General features: G+C 38.8%; 1 protein-coding gene across 3 annotated transcripts in view; it reads left to right on the top strand.

The window, feature by feature from the left end:
• Positions 1–983: 983 nt before the first annotated feature.
• LOC135197918 (uncharacterized protein C19orf47-like) overlaps positions 984–19709 on the top strand; it is a 30789-nt gene continuing 12063 nt past the window's right edge. For 2 of the 3 annotated variants that reach the window (XM_064225161.1, XM_064225159.1), the window contains exons 1-2: positions 984–1121; positions 11714–11794. The gene's annotated coding sequence lies outside the window, so the exon portion shown is untranslated. Of the gene's footprint in view, positions 1122–6209; positions 6364–11713; positions 11795–19709 lie in introns of all 3 variants that reach the window. The other variant, XM_064225160.1, reaches the window with a different exon arrangement.

Here is a 19709-nt window from a genome sequence, read left to right as displayed (position 1 = left end):
CTATCTTTTTCTCTTTCTTTAGCTGTCATGTCTGGAACTATAGATATTTTTTTTTCTTTTTTTTGTAAAAATCCTTCTTTGCATTCCTTAGCAGTCTGGCACTTTTTATTATGTTCCACTTTTCCCTCTCATGGCTGAGTTTCACTAGAAGTGGTCTGGGCCTTGATCTGCCTATCGCCTCATTGTTTTGTCCTTGTTGCAGTCGTGGCCTACCTAATCTTACTACATCTTTAATTTTCCATTCATCTTTATTAAGGTTAAGTTCTTTTGTGAAAATTTCGTTGCACCTCTCTTCATCTAGCTTCAAGTTTTCTGTTTCCTCTCCTGCTATAGGCTCTGGCAAGTTGAATATGATTAGGTAAAAAAAAAAAAAAACGAGTATAGGTTATCGTTATGGGTCGAGGCAATTCCTTTACAACGGCGCTCTTAATCACATGAATTATTTTTATTTGTTAAGCTCTTTAACTCTGTCCTTTCTTTTTTACATCTAATTTAAGGTCTCTGTTCTTATTTCATCATTTTCTTCTTTAAATAAGAATTTTTTAACAATATCACTTTCATTTTCTTCATATGGTTACTTGCTACTTTACAATATAAAAACAATACATCACCTTCTACCCATTGTAGTGAGTTATAAGTCTGTAAAATGTTTCTATGATTTACCCTTTATAATGAAATACAGATCCTTTCATAATATGTAATCTGAATCACATATATGCAAAGATATGCAAATTCAGATTAGTATTTACAATGTAAAACTAAGCAATGCTAACATTAGCGTCGATAGGTTTTTAAAGTTTTTTTCCTTTTTTATCTCAACTTGAAATGGGAAGTTAAATATAAAAAATTTTTCGTATAACTTATTCCTTTTATGTTTTGTAATGCTTATCTAAAGTATAATTCCACTCATTCGAAAATTAGAGATATCACTAAACTGTACGGTAAGATACAGCAGTTTATATTCCATTCGGTAGAATTATGACTCAACATTGTTTACAGTCCAAGTGGAGGTAGAAGGAAGTGGATTTCTCGACTAAAAGCCGACTGCAAACCTCTTGGTTCCTGTAGATTTCCACTCTGGAGTGAATTATCGACGATGAAATAATCAGACGAATCAAAAGGTGTGTAATAGGCAGTTGTTGCTATTTGTGATGCTGTCCTTTCGTTGTTTAACAGTTACATGGTTGAAAACTTTACGGGAGTTTAGCTAGCCTATGTAGGTCCTAGGTACCTAGCCTTGGTACTAGGTTAGTAGGTAGCGTAGCTAGGCTAGCTACGAGCCTACTACCTAGTATAGTATACGCTGCCCTAGTCTAATGTTCATGGTAGGTAGACTCCTTCAGGAAAGAGGCATACCCGTCCAAATCCAGGCAGATTACTATAGCCTAGACTGATCTGTAAGGACAGATGGTCAGTAATGTAGGTGTAGGAGTAGCGAGACTTGTGAGCCAAGGCCAGTCCAGGGTCTCCCCAGTCCATAGGGGGAACAATCGACTGGACTAGCGGATCCAGTTTCCACCATGTGTGAAGCCATGCTTCGAATAAGTATTTTAACATGTCCTGACACCGCAGATGGGCACCAGTCATGAGTTGTTGGTGGTGAGAGCAAGAGCTCGAGACCTCAGCTATCCTTTTGAAGTAAGTATTTTCTCCAAAGTTAGAAATTAAGGTCATATTTTAAGATTAAACAGAGGTTAATGAAAGTCTAGCCTAATCTGACTAGAGTCCGACCTCGTGACCGTTAATGCAATCTAATTTCACCGAAACCCAACAATCGTTAGACGTCTCCGTACAAACGGATCCGTCAATTACACACGTGTTTGTTCCCCCAATTTCATCCGGCCAGATCCCGCCAAAAGCAGTCGATCCAGCCCCAAAGAGAGGAGGATTTGAGTTGTTCGAATCTGTAATTTCTGACTTCTCCGATGATCAAGATTTCCAATAAGGTAAGTACGGTTTTATACAGTTTTCTGCCAAAGAATTTTATGTGCTTTCTTGGAGGGTCCAGGGGGGCCAAAATCCCCCTGGCCAGGTAAGGCAGCATTGTCCTAGGTGTGGTTTTGTAGGTCAGGGCTGGTTAGGTCAGGACCTGGCGCTATCGAAAATGTTAGTTTTTTTTTTCACAGGGCACACGATCTAAGTCAGGTTAGGTGGGTTCATTTGGTTAGGGCTGTTTTAGTTAGCTAGGCAGTGCATCTCATGCCCGTATGTTCACTTAGGATAACAGCCCCCCATCCCGGCCAGGTTAGGGCATGTAAGTTAAGTCAGGTTAGGTGGCTTCGTTTGGTTAGGGTAATTTTAGTTAGCTAGGCCATGTATCTCATGCCTGGACATTCACTTTCGCTAACAGCCCCCCAACCAGGTTAGGGCACACATGCTAAGTCAGGTTAGGTGGGTTCGTTTGGTTAGGGTCATTTTTGTTAGGTAGGCGGTGCATCTCATGCCTGAACGTTCACTTAGGCCAACAGCCCATACGTTCGGTCTACGAGTATAGAGTAGGGGGGACAGATCAGCTAGTCAGACCGCTCGGCGAACGGATTTAGAGTAGGGGGTCACCCTAACAGCCGTTTCGTGGATTTCCTAGTGTTAATTGTTGCGTCCTTGTTCCCTCCCCCCAAAAAAACCCTGGATTCCCAATAGGTCCCCCTTACCATTTTAAGGACATTTACACCTGAAAATACGATTTCCATGTTCATTTGCCCTTTCTTCTCCCGTCCCAAAAACCCTAGTTCCCTTTACCGTTTTTATATTTCGATATTCTATTACTGCAAGTTTTCAAAAATCACGCCAAAAACATACGTCTGACATCTTGTTTGTATTCGTCCGCCAATTATCCAGCAGACGATACTTTTGCCCGACTAAACTGGAGGTGCTCCTCTGTCCCGCCTTTTATTAAAGTTAGCAAAATGTCCCGCTTTTTTTTTTTTACTTTTGTGAGTTTTATCCCGCTATTTTCACGTTTGTCCTGTTTTGTGCTACAAAAACAAAACTGTCCCCATTTTAACAGAATAGTACTGATATTTTGGTTAATTTTGCCATTTCACCAGCTGGTATCTTCTATTGTCTTCTCCGACTGCTACGATACCCAATGAAGTGAATTAAAAGATATTGTAGACTGTAAAGTGTATAAAGTGCGGCCCTTTGCAGCTGCAGAACAAAGGGCTGAGAAAGTCACCAAAGGTACGATGGTAGTACTATGCGTGTGGTGTTTATTATATATAATATATACGTAATATTATATATATTATATATATATATATATCTATTAATAGTATTAATCTTTTATTTATGTTTTATATATTATTTTATATATATATAGATATTTATATAAGATATATATATATTTATTAATTATAATTTATTAATATTTTATATATTTATGTTATATAATTTATATATATTTATATATATATATATTGTTTAGGTTATTTATGTTTATTATTTATATTTATATATATGTTTATATATATATATATATATATATATATATGTGTGTGTGTGTGTGTGTGTGTGTGTGTGTGTGTGTGTGTGTGTGTGTGTGTGTGTGTGTGTATTGATACAGTCTCTAAGATTGTGTATATTGATACAGTCTCTAAGATTAATATTAATATGATAATAATTTAAGGTAAATTTGATGTAGGATGTTACATAAGGTTTACATTTGGTGTTTCTGTTTCTTCCTTCTTTTATCTCTCTCTCCTCTCTCTCTCTCTCTCCCTCTCTTTCTCTATCTCTCTCTCTCTCTCTCTATCTCTCTCTCTCTCTCTCTCTCTCTCTCTCTCTCTCTGCAAAAGAATTGATATACAGACTAACAATTGTTCAGTCGTCTCTTTCTCCTTTCTCTGGAATAGATATATGTATTTATGGAAGGGGAAATAAGTGTTGCCTATAGAAGATCCTTTCAATCTATTGATATCGTAAGTGTATTCTCTCATCTCTCTCTCTCTCTCTCTCTCTCGTTCTCTCTCTCTCTCTCTCTCTCTCTCTCTCTCTCTCTCTTTGTTATTGGCTGTTTATATATTTCTAATGGTAAAATGTTTAAGATGACTTTGAAATGATATTAATAATACCAATTAAATGGTATACAGTATTTGATGTAGGATGATACTTTAAGTATACATTTGGTATCTGAACAACTTTCAAGATAGGCAGATATGGGCATTTTTAGAGGGGAGTTCTAACTATATTTGCGGGTTTGCGTTATTTGCGTGGTCCCTGGTAGACATCCCCCGCGAATACGGGGGAACACTGTGTATATATATATACGTATATATACATATATATATAATATATATAATTTTTACTTAAACCACCAACAATATAGAAGATTGATGCCGTCTTGATGTTTGCGGACTCACTTGTGTCAATAAACTTTCCATTCCATGTCCTAAATCCGCACACCACTTGTACCCATAACCGCTGGGGCACTTTCTTCACAAAAATCGTAAACAATGACTTCCAACCACGACTTATCTAAGGAAACTACAATTTTTTGTCAGAAGAAGAAGCATTCACTAGATATTTATTTAAATAAATAGTTAAACTATAAGGTCATGAATTGCATAAATTTTTTACATATTAATGATTATTAATTTGAAAATATTCGTTGTTGAAAAAGTAACTAGATTCCTGACTCAAATTACAACAGTTTTGCTGTGAACGGGACCTACAGCGTTCTTTGTGCTCCAAACTAGGTATAAGACTTACACAAAACCAGGGAAATAAGTGAAATTAGCATATCTATTTGTAGTATATATACATATTAGAGCAATTTTATCATTATTGCATTACTATGACAACTAGATTTCATGGAGTCAGTTTGTAAATGCATCGGCGTATGTGTGAAGCTCCACTAGATTGGCAACGCTGAGTCATTTTGCCGTCTGCTCGTATCTACTTTAGAAATATCTGTAATTTTTCGGGGTTAATTTGGTTGCAAAAAAGGGATAATAGACATGTATTAAATAAACATTGTTCATATTCAAAACAAACCTGAGGTCTTAACATTAGGATAATACTAGTGCCAAGCTGGAAACCAGTAGAATTAAAACAAAACCTGTGAGATCCAGGGACTATTGGCACCTATACCAGGTCATGGGGTATTGTAGTTCCCAGAATGCCCATGGCATCCCGTGATCTATCAGTTACTTTCCTACCACCTTTAAGATAGGACGTGATTACTTTCTATCTGTTTTAAGGCCAGTTTAGTTTGCCCATTTTTATTCATATTTTCCTTTTTTCCTTTTTTCTCTCTCTGGGTGATCTCAGTGTGGGTGTGATCTGCTAGGTGTGTGTACGTTGTGAGATGGAGAATTTTGCTTCATCAACGGAAATTTCTTCGGGTTCTTGCAAGAGACAAAGGAAATGCCCTGGAGTGAGTGGGTTTCCTTGTTCAAGATTTTTAACATCGGTATCTACAGATCCACATCGAACGTGCATTAGGTGTAGAGAAAACGTATGTACTATTGCTAATCCGTGTTCAGTTTGTCGTGGTTGGTCGGTGGAGCAATGGATGAAGTTTTATGGGAAGGGCCATACCCCTTCAGTTTCTTCTAGCGTTTCGTTATTGGAAACTCCAGGAGGGGTTTTGGGTAATTTTATGCATAATTACGCTCTGTCATTCCCGGCAGGGAGAGGGGGAGCATCGCCATCTTTGTCCCAGGTGTCAGCCCCCTATGCGCAGAGGGGTTGCTTTCTCACTATGTGGCGTCACGTTTCCACCCGGGCCCGACAACGATGAGTGTTCCTCATCCCCCTGGGCTGCAATTTACGGGAGCTAATGTCACGGCAACGACAACAACATCAATGTTTCCGGCGATGCAGAACATTGGAAACAGTTTTGCAGCAGTAAGGATAAAACCACCGATTACAAGGTAAAAATGAATTTCAGTTCAAACCATGACCCCGGGAATAAGAAGTTTCATCCTTTCACTAATATAGGCAACAAAATGTTTTATTGTGCTGATTTCAAATGAGTGCTGGGAAGGCTGGGAAAGATGGTGGCTCGCTGTGCTTACGAACGGCACCTCACACGGGTGCCGCCATATTGCATTTCAAAACTGCCTTGAAAACATATTTTACGAAGACCTCACATGCTTATTTTAGTTCGTATGGCGCTTTCATACATCACATGTTGACAAAACTTCAATCTTTTGAATGGTATGCTAAAGATGTACTAATTGTATTCTTGTTTCACCAATTAAATATAGAGTGAATAAGGCTGATCCACACGATGACGATGGATCCACTGCAGTGTTTCCCCCCATGTACAATGTTAGCTACCCAGGAAGGTAGTATTTGCGGGGATGGTGGTGTCCAGGGTGGGCGAAGCCCCCCCGGCCAGGGCACAGCCCCCTAGGTCAGGTTAGTAAGGTAGCGTAAGTTCCAGTGAGATCAGGGTATGGTGCTTTAGAAAAGGTTAGGGTAAGTTTGTTTTGGTTAGGCCACAGCCGGTGCCAGACCACATTGCCGAACAGAAATTTAGTCCCGCCAATCCGTATCTGATGGGATTCATTGTTACTTTGGATAGTCCTGAGGGGCAAGGACCCTAAGGCCAGGGAGGGCATGTTGCCCTAAGTCAAGGTCTGTCAGGACACACCATTCTAGGAAAGGTTAGGTTTTGCCAGTTAGGGTAAAACACAACTTTGCGACCAATGATCTGAAAAAGGACCACTTTTTCACTCGATGGTTAGTAATTGGTGAAACAACAATACAATTGAATATTTAAGCATACCATTCAAAAGATTGAAGTTCGTCAACAGAATGACATATGTAAGTGTCATGGAGGTAACTTACCACTGTGCATGGCTAGACTTTCATTAACTTCTGTTTAATCAGACTGTTTAATCAGAAATTATGGTCTTAATTTCTTACTTGGGAGAAAATATGTACTTCAAGAAGAAAGTAGAGGTCTTGAGGTGTTGCTTCCATGGAGGTTGGCTTGTGACTAACGTCTAACTTAGGTTACTGGAAGTGCTAAAGTTATTTTTTGGGAAAGAGGTCGTGCTACCATACAGGTGGTTGCCTGGTCACACAGCAGTGTTTTACCCTATTATGGTCAGATTTCTCACCCCTACCCATCTCCACACATGGTGCTGAATGGCCTTTTTTGGGCCAGTGCCTGGGCTTTTGCCCTAAGTATCATACATCCATCCATCTGGATCTGCCCATTTTGTCACCATTTTTTTAACCCATTGCATCACCACATATAATTGTTAAAATGCAACAGTAGAAAATGTTGGTCAAACTGTCTCATAAAATAGTTGTTTTAGAGGACAAAAACAGTTCATCAGTTTTAACAGTTTATTACGTTTGTAGCATAATTTCAGTAGAACACTAAACCCATAAAATTTTTTAGTAAATGCCCTAAGAAATAAAATATTAAAATTCCATTCTGAACATGTACTCTGCTTACACTGGAAGGAACTGTTGGCAACTTTTCAAGAAATTGGTAATGGTGATGGATTTTGCCTCATAGGTACCTCACAACTTCCAGAGATTGACTTGTTTATAATGATTTTAAGGCATGCTCAGCAACTAACTGTAATTATAAGTTAACCATTATGGCTTCTCCGTGAAGAATTATTATTATTGAATAAAGGGTTAGTTTATCCAGACCTCTGAGCATAATAAAGGCTCTTCTCGGGTGGGATGAGAAGGTATATAATGACATGTTGTGCGATACAGTCTATGTTGCCACTGGTGGCAGCTGTCATACATCAGAGCTTGCTGCTGTGACTGTACTTCCTTCACACAATCAGAACAGGGGTGACTGTGTCTTCTGCTGAATGCCATCCTGAGGTGAATGTCTGGCTCCATATTGTGAATACTACTGTCAATGGTTCCGAACAAGTGATCGAGGTAATGAATTAGATTGTCTCTCTATCCATTTCAGACCTTATGAAACATCGTTTCAGGCGAACCTGGCAAGTGTCACGTAGATAAATAGAACGAGTGTGACTGTCCCAACACTCGTTATACTATAAAAGTTGTTTTGGAGGGCAAAAACAGTTCATTACATTTGTTTACAGTGTAGCATAATTACATAAGTAGTTTTGGAGGACAAAAACAGTTTATCAGTTTAACAGATTATTACATTTGTTTTACAGTGTAGCATAATTTCAGCAGAACCCTAAGCCCATAAAAATACTGTAGTGAACACCCTAATTAGTGAATATTGATGTACAACACAAGAGAGAGGAAAAAAATATAGGGTTGTAGTTGTATTATTGCACTCTAAGGGAAGTGGGACTACTGGTGACGAAACAGACTTCACATTGGAGTATTCTTAGTGAGGAAGTGGGTTTTTGGTGACAAATGGGGTAGATGACAAATTGGATTAGTGATAAATGGGATGTACCCCCATCCATCCATTCCATCTCCACACTGTTTCTGGTCCAGAATATAACATAGGTATATCCTATACCTACCAGTTAGAAATACCTAGGTAGAATAAGAATCTGGGATTCAAATTGTGGGTTTCAGTAGGGGAGGCTGCTTACGTGTTTTCATAAGCTTTAACCTACTATGCGGCGTGCTATGTTGTGTAGGCTACCCAGTTGGACTTAAGGCTTGGTTTGCCTATGCTTTTCATTGTGTAGAACTAAACTTGTATCTCAAGTGTGCAGGTGCCCTGTAGCTGCATTTGTAGTAGACTAGTCTAGGTTTATACTAAAGTACTACGTATCCTAAGCTACTTTGATAATACAGAGATACATAAGGTTAGCACGTAGACAAATACATGAATGAACCTGTATTTCCTTGACTGGTTATCCTGTGTTTTATTCATTTATATCCAGTAGTGTAGGTGAAAGCCACTTATTTTTTAGTCCTTCCCTTCCCCTATATTTAAGTTTGGGTATGGGAACCTCAGTGGGTGTTTGGGTGGGCGAAAATCATGAACACGCACCAGTCAGGGTTGTAATTGTTACTTAAAATAATATTATTAGCCTAGGCTATGTCAAGAAACTACAATTTATGTGTATTAGTGTAGTCAACAATTTATAAACCATGAAAATGTAGTATTAAGAGTTAGATACATTCTAACCTAACTTTACCTGACCCAGGTTGTAGCATCTCCGAACCCTTCCCTGCCCACCTAACCTTGCTTAGAGTGCTATTAAAGTGATTGAGTAAATACAAGGATGCATCCTAACCTAGCAAAGGGTCCTGGTTCCTTATCTTGCCAACTTATCTCCCCCTGGACCCCATCCTGATCTTTTATACACCATAACTCAACATAACTATGCCCAATTGGTCCTAACTTGAAAGGGGGCCACTCCCTGTCTCTCCCTTAACACTGCACTGAACATGTGGCCCACTCGTTCTTATGGAAATCCAAACCATCACCTTTAAAAAAGAAATATCCTTCAACACAAACAGGAAACAGTCATTGGACTTGGTAACAAGGTAGTTAACTGATGGTTATACAGGGGATGAATGGGAAAATACCCCTCACTCACCTGCATTCCCCAAATGCTTGTTCTTTGGCTCCCATCTATGTTAGACATCTTGCTGCTGTCTCCCAAAGACTGTCCAATGAACTTCAATGAGTATTTTTGTTTGTTCTATGATTGTTGGCTATCATTGTATTTATTTTGCCACATTAAAGTATAGTCTAACATGACCAAAGACATTGAAGGGACATGAGTGTTCATGTTGCTCTTTGTGTCCCCTGTCAATATTGCTCTTCAAAATTATTATTCCTCATGCTCAGCTCATGGTTCACCACAAGCTCAGGGATGCTCATGCCCATACCTTTGTACCATCAAGTAGCTTGCCTGCTGTTGGGTATAGGGAGTTGTACAGGTTGGTCAGCCCTGACTAAGGCCAGGTATTCACACACAGGTTTACTTGTCAGTCTCCGTCAGTTCATCGAAACTGACGTTAAAACGTACGTGTGGACGACAGTTTGTGGGCAGTCAGTCCACTCACCAGAACTGATGAACTGGTGGAATTACCTAAAGTTCTTCGACTGACTGACAGGTGATTGTATGTGTGGACAGGTAACCAATGATTTTATGACAGTTTGTTGCTGGATTTCGTCTGGGAAGGATCTCAGCCGCTCTGATCAGAATATGAATAAACTATGTATGTATAGGCCTAGTTAATTTCATTGTTAGACACTATGCTCCTTGGAGCAGACAGGTGCGTCTACCTCTCTTGGGAGAGACCCAGCTGAGGATCTGATGGGACCAGACAACCCATCTCCTCCAGAACTTCGGTTAGCTGAGATCATCATGCTCATTCATAAGAGTAAAATTCATGTGGAGTCTTCCAACTTCCTCATTTAGCCTTGATCTTGTCGATCGAGCTCAACCTTGGGTGTGCTACTGATGCAAGACTGTTGGTTAGGTTGCTGTGCTCAAAGCTCATTTGTGTTTTTGGCCAGATATATCCTTGTTTTCCAGCTCATTGAGCAGGCTGACATCGCACAACATGTTCTTGGTTTCAGGGGGCAATCAGGCTACTCCTTTTGTTGGATACATGTCTTCAGGCTGGCAAACAACTTCCCACTCCCACTGGAAAGACTCCACATTCTTTTTGGTTTCTGAGTCAAGAACCTTAGGTTCTTTCCAGGCTTTATCATTACAAGTATCTCATATCAGTATGAGAAGGAAGCCTGGAAAGAAGCAGTGGCAATGGATTTGATGGCTCCTATCTTGGAAGGTGAGAAAACCCTTCCTTATTGACAATCTTCCCAGTGGGATGACAAAAGACATCCCACTGGGAAGTCCAACACTAAGGGAATATGTGCATCCTTTGGAACACAAAATCCTTTGGCACTCAGTGGTGGGGGAAATGAGCTTGCTCAAGCACCAATAAGGAACTGTCTACATTCAGATCTTCCTAGACTGTATTATCCTTCACATGATACAAGATTTTTAATTGATTCAATTAATTTTGCCTTTTATTTTTTAAGGTTCAACACCTGTACATTTCTAAAAATTTTGTTCCAGCAGCGCCCAAATTATAGAATTCATAGTCAAGTAGTGGTTTAATTTTTGGAATTTCAAATTTTTAAATTAGGTACTATATATGTACATAAGTGTGTACTGTTGATGAAGACCATTAATCTTATTTCATAGTGTTAGTTGTTTGATTTTATTTATTTTTATTTGTTATTTCCCCAGCTTAGTTTATTCGTTTCTTCTCTATTTCTTCTTCTTTATTAGACAACCTTCCTATTGGAACCCTTGAGAATTTTAGTGTCCTAATTTTCCAGCTGTGGTTGCAGTTTGTTGTAACATTGATAATGATGCTTTATATGCTGTCTTGTCTAGCATAAACCACATGCTTTTTCAGTTGACATTATGCAGGTTTAGGTTATGTAGACCAAGTTGATAATAAGGGAGGATTGGTATGTAATGATTAATGTTAGTTCAGGAATTTTTTTAAATCACACTTTGATATACGCTCACATTTTAACAGTATAGTACCTGAAAATGATGATGTATATTATTTCAGCTTAATCCACACAGTACTACAAACTGCGTACATAATGAGTACTACATATACAACCCTGTGGACTATCACTATCTAGAGGTTTTTGTAACAATGACTGAGAAATGATATTGAAGCTAAACCTTCATTTATTATGTTGTATTGACAGATGAATAGTTTAAAAGAATATTTTATTTGTAGTAATTATATAGATGAAACATAGTGACCATTGCATGTACTGTAATTCTATTAATGAAAGATATCTTTTCAGAATTGCTAGAGGGAGTTCCTGTTTCATCTTATTGATAGGTTTTTACTACATGAGTGAGATTTGACCACACTTTCAAAACAAGTAAGTATACTGTGATATATTTTTATTTACATTCTTCAGTTTGAGAAGGTCTGTACAGTGATTTTGATTTCAAAGTGACCTTGCTCCCAGTACCTAAGCAAGTATGTTATACAATCCCCAAATGCATATGTAACAAGTATTAATATATATACAGGACTGTCTCTGTATACCGTACAGTGAATAATAGACACATGCACAAACTCCTAATGTTACAGGAGTGCATGAACATGTAGTACAGTAATATTGCAGCATATATTGTAAATCATGATATTAATGTTATTGGATTACCTTATTACCTGGAATGGCAAATATTATACATACTACAGTACTGTCCTTGGTTACTGAATAAATGATATATAATCACAGAAACACCAAAACATCAATATTCCAGCAAAAGGGGAATAAATGCACATGTAACACACAATTCAACTTACCCAAATAACCAGTAATTACAGTAAACAAGAATTTAATGTAGATGTGTAATTTCATATATCAGGAAAAACTGAATATCAAAATTTGTTGGGAAATTATAATTTCTTCATAAAGCAAATTGGATAAACAAAGACTAAAAATTTTTTCAATAAATAATGTATTGCTTAATTTTAAGTTGTTCATACGCGAACAAACCTTCAGTCTTAACAGTAGGATCATTTCTAGCGCCTAGCTGGATCTAGTTAAAAAACAGATGAAAACAAGGAATCTTGTGATATCTGGCAACGCATGTGTAGATCGGGTGAAGGATGGTCGAAGATCATGTTTATATAAGTGGGTATCTATGATTTCTGTTAATTGCGTAATTTAAATGTTTCTACAAATTGGTATCAGCTGATTTCTAGACATTTGTGTTGTATAGGTAATGTTAGATTTATGCAAAGATTATTTGCTAAGACATGGGCAACAATTGTAAAATGCACTGGAATGCAACTTAAGTGATATGGTATTGCATCATTTACATTTTTTCCTCAAATACCATCTTGTCTTTATGAAGAAACTCTTAACCTTAAATCCAAAGCTTTCTTGTTTTTGAATACTACTGCATTTGTGTAATGTGCAATTGCAAACCTTTTGCAAGGCAGATGGTCTCTGTGAAGTTCTGATACTTATGTTTTTCTTTGCTTTTACTTCCATTGACCTCCAGCCTTTCTACTCTTGGTTCTCATTGAATTAGGGACTTGTTTTCCAGCTCTACTGGTATCTTCAGGATTTCTATAGTTTGCTGAGGACATACCAAGGCCATCAGCTCTAATATTCTCTGTAAGGCTTTATGTTCAAATGTACAAAACCTTTGAAATGTAGTAACCATCATGTTTATTGTAGTGGAGGACTAGGCCCAGAGTTGCAAAAATCTCCCCAACTTTTCTATGAAAGTTTGAAATTATTAAATTATTTTCATTCATTTTTATTCTTTTGGATTTCTTTCATCATTGCCTATTTATTGTCAATTTTCTTGAAAAAATTGCATGCAGGTAAGGACTTGCCAGCATTTTGTAAGTGTCCTGCCATGGTTTCCGCACTGTTTATTGAAATTCGGCGATCTCAGATTTGCATTATGCTTGATATAATATTTCTTTTATATCTTCTGTGATTTTATTATGAAATTGGCTCACAAGTGCATTTTGATTTTTTGTTAGTTGTTGAGATACCTCATGTTGGATGTGTGCAGAGTACTGGCATACTGTTTTTTATTTTATTTTGCTTTAATTTGGATATGTATTTTGTAGTAATTGTTTTATAATCACACCTTGATCTGATGCCCATTATTAGTATCTGGTGTGTTTTGTTTTTCAGTAGTGTAAGTGCATTTTCTGTAACTCCGCTTATCAAACTTACTGTGACTACTGCTGACCAGTAGGCTCACTGCAAGAACAGTAAGATATATTGTCATCAAAGCTTTTGTTTTGTCTGCTTCAGACTTTTCAGTTCCATAGTCAGCCTCTGGAGCTTCTACTTTTATGATTGAGGTTGATATGCACCAGTCTACGAGCAATTTGCTATTGCTTAGGACTCAGTCTACTCACATGGTCACTTGGTTCATACTTGGTTTTGATGCTCTGCTCAATGGCTGGACCACTCCTTCGACACTGGCTATACCTATACCTGTCTGCTCAGCTACTTTACTTGTTGAGTGAACGGCTTCCTCGGTTTCTCTTTTGCTAGCTCCTCTGGTACTGCTTTCTGTCAATCAGGGTTCTGTTTCTTTGATACTTAGGTGGCAGTTATGGATTATGCCCTTGCTTAGCTGTAGGAGAGCATAGTTGTTCTGATGTCTGGTTATCTTTGCCAGGTTATTGCGTCATCATTGTGTACACTACAACCTGCTGGTTTTCTTGCCACCAGAGCAGTAGACCTTTGATGTCTACTGCTCTGGTGCTGTCTCTTCCACCTCCTCTGTGCTTGCTGAGTTGATGTTTGTTCCTGGTATGTTTACTACACCAGTTCTGGCTCAGGCTGTTACTGTTGTTTCAACTTGGCCTCTTGCTTATGTTATGCCAACTGTTTCAACCATGTTAACTTTGTGTCGATGTTCCATCTAGGATTTCAACACCTCATGACGTGTTATGCCGTTTATACTTGCAACAGCAAGTGGTGTTGTCATGCTTTCTGCTCCTGCTTTTCTTATTCTGATATGCATCTGCTTACTGCTGCTATTCCTGTTGCTCATGGCTACATCTGCTGCAACAGTCGTACCTACATCCTCATCTCCTTTGTGCAATACCACTGTGCCAAGTGTACCTGCTTTACCTACCACTCCCTCTCTGAATGATATCATTGTTCTTGCTGCAGTTCTACATTCTGCTGTTGACTGTTCAACTATCCTGCCTATTCGGATAATTTTAATGTTCATGCCAGGAAGATGAAACATCATCTTGAGAGCCTCAGGAGTTGGAGGCAGGTTTTGCCTTCAGAGTGGTTTTTTGTATTCAGAAGTTTGTAAGTCTGGTTGGCTGTCTGTGGGTTAGCCTTTGTGTGCTTAATGGCATGTTGGCAAACTGCATACTTCTCAGTCAGCCTTTAATTCATATTTCTGATGATCTTTTGCAGTCATATCTTCCCGGACTAAACCATCCATCATATAGTTATAGATGTGCCATTAATTCTAGTATAGTCACTACCAGACTTACGAACGAATTATGTTCCAGATGGCTGTTCGTAACTTACAAACGAGTTATGTTCCAGATGGCTGTTCGTATCTTTGATTTGTGTTCCAGGGCAAGGTTTTCCAGTTTCGGGCCTTATGGTTTGGCCTATCCACTGCTCCACGAGCGTTCACAAGAATTCTAGCCCCACTTGCAAGATGGCTTCATCTCATGGGCATGAATGTTGCATTTTATCTGGACGACTGGTTCCTTCGTTTGCCAACAAAGCAGATGTGCACAGAGGACTTGCAAAAGACACTTCACCTTGCCAAGGGTCTAGGCATTCATATCAACAGGGAGTTACAAGGTTACAAGGATTAGGATGTCTCAAAGACTTGTTAAGTCCATCTGAGGAGACATTGTGTGTTCACTTATCTGTAGGAGCAGGTTTTACTGTGCATTCACAGTATCCTAATGATTTTAGCTAGCTTTCTTTTAAACTCTTCCACACTGTTGCTGTTTACAACTTATGGTAGCAGTTTATTCCACGTGTTGTCACATATCTTGTATGTAAAGAAGTTCCCACAATGGGATGTGTTGTATCTCTTCAGTTCTAGTTTTCATCCATTATTTCTTGTCTGGTTTTCTTTTAATGTAAATAGGTTACTGTTTACTTTTGTTATGCCTTTCAGTATTTTAAATGTTTCTATAAGTTGTCCTCGCAATCGTCGTGTTTCTAACCCATACATGTTCAGGCTCTCTTGTCGTCTTCGGTAACCTATTTGCCTGTTAGATGGAATTAACTTTGTGGCTCTTGCTTGTACTCCTTCTAATCTATTTATGTCTTATCTTAGTGTTCGTGACCAAAACTTTACTGGGGTCTAACTATTGATGTGTAGAGCTGCAGCACAGTTTCCTTGTTTCTGTATTTGAACTGCCTCTTTATGTATGCCACTAGTTTCTGTGGCTTCCTTTCTGCTTTTATGCACTGTTTTATGGGTTTTAAGTCCTTGGTAATAATGACTTCAAGGTCCTCCTCTTGTTCTACACTACTTATGTCATTCCCAAGAAGCATGTAGCTGGCATGAGGGTTGTTTGTTCCTATTTGTAACACTTTACGCTTATCTATGTTAAAAGACATTTGCCATTTTTTTTTTTACCACTCTCTTATTTTCATTAGATAATTTCTTAAACTTTCCATTGCATCTGGGTCAGCTGCTTTTACACCTAGTGTGATGTCATCTGCAAATTTGGCTATCCTGCCAGTTAAGCCTACATCAATGTCATTAATGGAAATAAAAAACAAGAGAGGGCCAAGGACAGAACCCTGGGGAACTCCGCTTGTAACATCCGCCCTTTCTGATTCTTCACCATTTATTACAACTCTCTGTTTTCTATAAATCAGCCAGTCTTCGACCCAGTCTGCTGTTATTATTTTTCTCAAGCTGAAACACAAAATTGACAGCTGTCTCCCTCTCAGAACTTTCAGGTTTCTCTGTCACCCAAAAAGGTTGTCATGCCTTCAGGCAGTCAACAACTTCCTTGCTCTCCCCTCATGCTCAGCCAACAGGTGGATGAGCCTTTTAGGAACCCTGTCGTCCATAGAGGGAGACTTCATTCAAGAGTCCTACAGTTTTTCCTGAAGGCAAACTGGAGCAAGAAAAAATCACCGGACTCGTTCATTTTCCCGATCTCACGCAAGACCAAGACAGACTTAAAATGGTGGCTGTCAGAGTGAAGACTTCAGCAGGTATATCCCTTCACCTGTGGAACCCCCAAATCTATTAATGTATTCTGACACCTCAGACACAAGCTGGGAAGCTCTCCTGGGAGACAGGAAAATCTCGGGGACCTGGTCACAAGAAGAGAGGGACCTTCACCAGAATAATGTGAGGGAACTAAGAGCTGTTCACCTGAGACTTCTTCATTTTGCAGAGATGATCTACAACAAGACAGTAGCGGTGTTCTCGGACAACACCACGGCTTTGACTTGAATAAGAAAGCAAGGAGGAACACACTCCTCCCTATATGAGACAGTGAAGAATCTGCTACAATGGGTGGAGGAGAATTGAACAACAATTGTGATGAGGTTTGTTCAAGGGAAGATGAATGTGTTGGCAGACAAGCGCAGTCGTCGTGGACAAGTATTCCCCACGAAGTGGACATTAGACACACAGGTGTGCAACAAGCTATGGAAATCATAGGGAACGCCATTTATAGGTCTGTTTGAGACGTCAAAAAACCACTGTCTTCCTATGTTCTGCTCACCAATTCCAGAACCTCAAATATGGGACAGACATTTATGCCTGCCCTCCTTCCAGCATGGTCAGGGAAGTGTTGAGGAAATTTGTCCCATCAGAATTGTAAGATGACTCTAGTTGCCCCATTCTGGCCAAGAAGAGATTGGTTCCCAGACCACCTTTCTCTCCTGATAGGTTCCCAAGGCTCTTTCCACAGAGGCAAAAGCTTCTCAGATAACCGTATTTCCTCAGGTTTCATCACAACCTATCTGCTCTTGCTCTGACAGGGTTCAGATTGTCACACACCTTTTCAGAGCAAAGGGCTTTCAAACCAGTTGCGGGAGCAATTGTAAAGTGTAGATGGCAGTCTTCTGCCAGGGTCTACCAAGCAAATTTCCACAGCTGGTGCAGAAGAAATAACATTTTTACTTCTCAGACCTCTGTGACAGAAATTTCAGATTTTCTTCTTTGCTTCAAGACAGAGAGAGGCTCATCTACATCGACTATTAAAGGTTATAGAACCATGATGAGGTTAGTATTTTGACATAGAAGCAGAGATTTGGGAGCAAACAAAGACATCTCTGACCTAATTAGTAGCTCCTTTGAGACTACAAATGATCATGATTATAGAACCTCTTCAGTGTCTTAGAATTTGGACGTTATCCTGAAATGGCTGTCCGACGCTCCTTTCTAACTGATGAGGAATATGTATGTCTCTCAGAGAGCTAACTAAAAAGACACTTACTGGTTGCTGTAGCAACAGTAAAGAGGATTAGATAAGAATGCTGTTTTTGCTAATAGAGACGCGTTGTGCTCTTTTACTCTAGGATTTATAGCCAAAAAAGAAAAGCCTTTTAATCCTTGGCCACGCTTCTTTATCGTCAGAAACATGATGGAGATACTTGGACAATATGAAGTAGAGGGATCCCTTTGCTCGTGAGGGCTTTAAGGTATTACCTTAATAGGACAGAGAACACTTGAGGACCGTCAAGTAATCTCTGGTGTGCCTTTAAAAACCCTTCGAAACAACTTTCAAGAATGCGTGTTACCTCTATTTAAAGTGAAAGCCCATGAAATTAGGGTGGTGGCCACTTCATTGGCATTTAGACATAATGTGTCTTTATTAGTGCTTATGCAAGTTACCTTTTGGTAGTGCAAATCAGTGTTTGCGGTGCACTATTTGAAAGAAGTAGAAGCTATTTTTGATACTAGTTGTAGTACACTCGGTCCTTTTTCGGTGGGTGGCGGGGTATTGGAGGAGGAAACGTAGGCAGTATTCTCCTATTCAACCTATTTTGCCTTGATTAGGCTGTTGAGTTTTGGGGTGCTAGGAGTACTAAGTACCTCAGGTACCTGTCAGTCTATCATGTTTGTGTTCGATGGGTATTGGTTATTTAATTGGTGTAGGCAATGAAATTTGTCGGGGTGTTGATTTTGTATTGTACTGCACCCAGGCCAAGGTAATCATGTTTTTATGATTTTGAGGGCCAGCAGTTACCTCCTTGGAATTCATAACCTTTATAGGCTTTATAACATTCAGAGTACTCCTTTGCTACATGGCTCCCACTATGTAGAGGTGCTTAACGGCTATAAAGCCACGTCGCTAGTTAAAATGAGTGCCAACCAGAGGTAGGAACTTCCTGCTTGCACCAGCTCTCTTAACAGGTAAAGGTATAACAAAACACATTACAAGTACTAGTTATTCTTGGTTTTTTATTAGTCCTTTTAATATGGGATTCAGCTATTAATTACTTGGTAAGTTTTGTATATAGAAATGACATTTTTATAATAAAATAAAGTTTTATGAATATACTAAGTAATTACAGAGTCAAAGCCCTCCCTCCTCCCCTGTTATGGGCATAAGACAAACAAATTTAGCTGTTCAGCTGTAATGTACCCATCCGTCCCGATAGTGGGCGGCGCTGTGTCTCCTATACAAAAATGAAAGAAGCACTACCACAGTTTTTAATTTCTAGCTAACGCACGAGTTGGAAACTATAGCTATGCAATTACTTGGTAAGTAAGTTTATAAAACTTTATTTTATTACAAAAATGTCATTTCTGTTGTAACCAAATTTTGTTAGATTTCTAGAATTTCAAACTTGGTGCAAGTGTTTATTGTTGAACTGGCTGTAATGGACCTCACTTTTTATTTGTATGTTTTTCTTGCACTTTTATTTTACTATATTATTTTTCTACAGTAATTTGTTTCATTTTTCAAAGTTTATTTTGTTCAATTTCTTTTTCTGTACTATGCTGCTTTCTTTGTTGAGGTACTTGGCATTAAAACACTCTGATTTTCCAGTTAGGGTTTTAGCTTGACATACAGTAACAATAATTGAACTTTGGTTTGTTTGTCTTTGCTTTTTATTCCTTTTCCAAGAGTCAGACTGCAGCTGTTCCAGCCTTGATGTCCAAAAATGCAGAAGACTGCCTTCTTTCCCCAATGTGAGCTATCTATTACTTCCTTAGGGGGACTATAGTTATGTACATTTAAGAGGCGATGTCCCTGGATTTTTCTGATCCACACATCAGCTGAGACAATATACCTCCAAGAATGCCTTGTCCTGCTGGTAGAGGCAGGTCATCCATCAAGTA

This window comes from Macrobrachium nipponense, chromosome 21 (genome assembly GCF_015104395.2).
Source record: "Macrobrachium nipponense isolate FS-2020 chromosome 21, ASM1510439v2, whole genome shotgun sequence".
NCBI classification, from domain to species: Eukaryota; Metazoa; Arthropoda; class Malacostraca; order Decapoda; family Palaemonidae; genus Macrobrachium; species Macrobrachium nipponense.
This window is presented reverse-complemented; position numbering and strand designations above follow the sequence as displayed.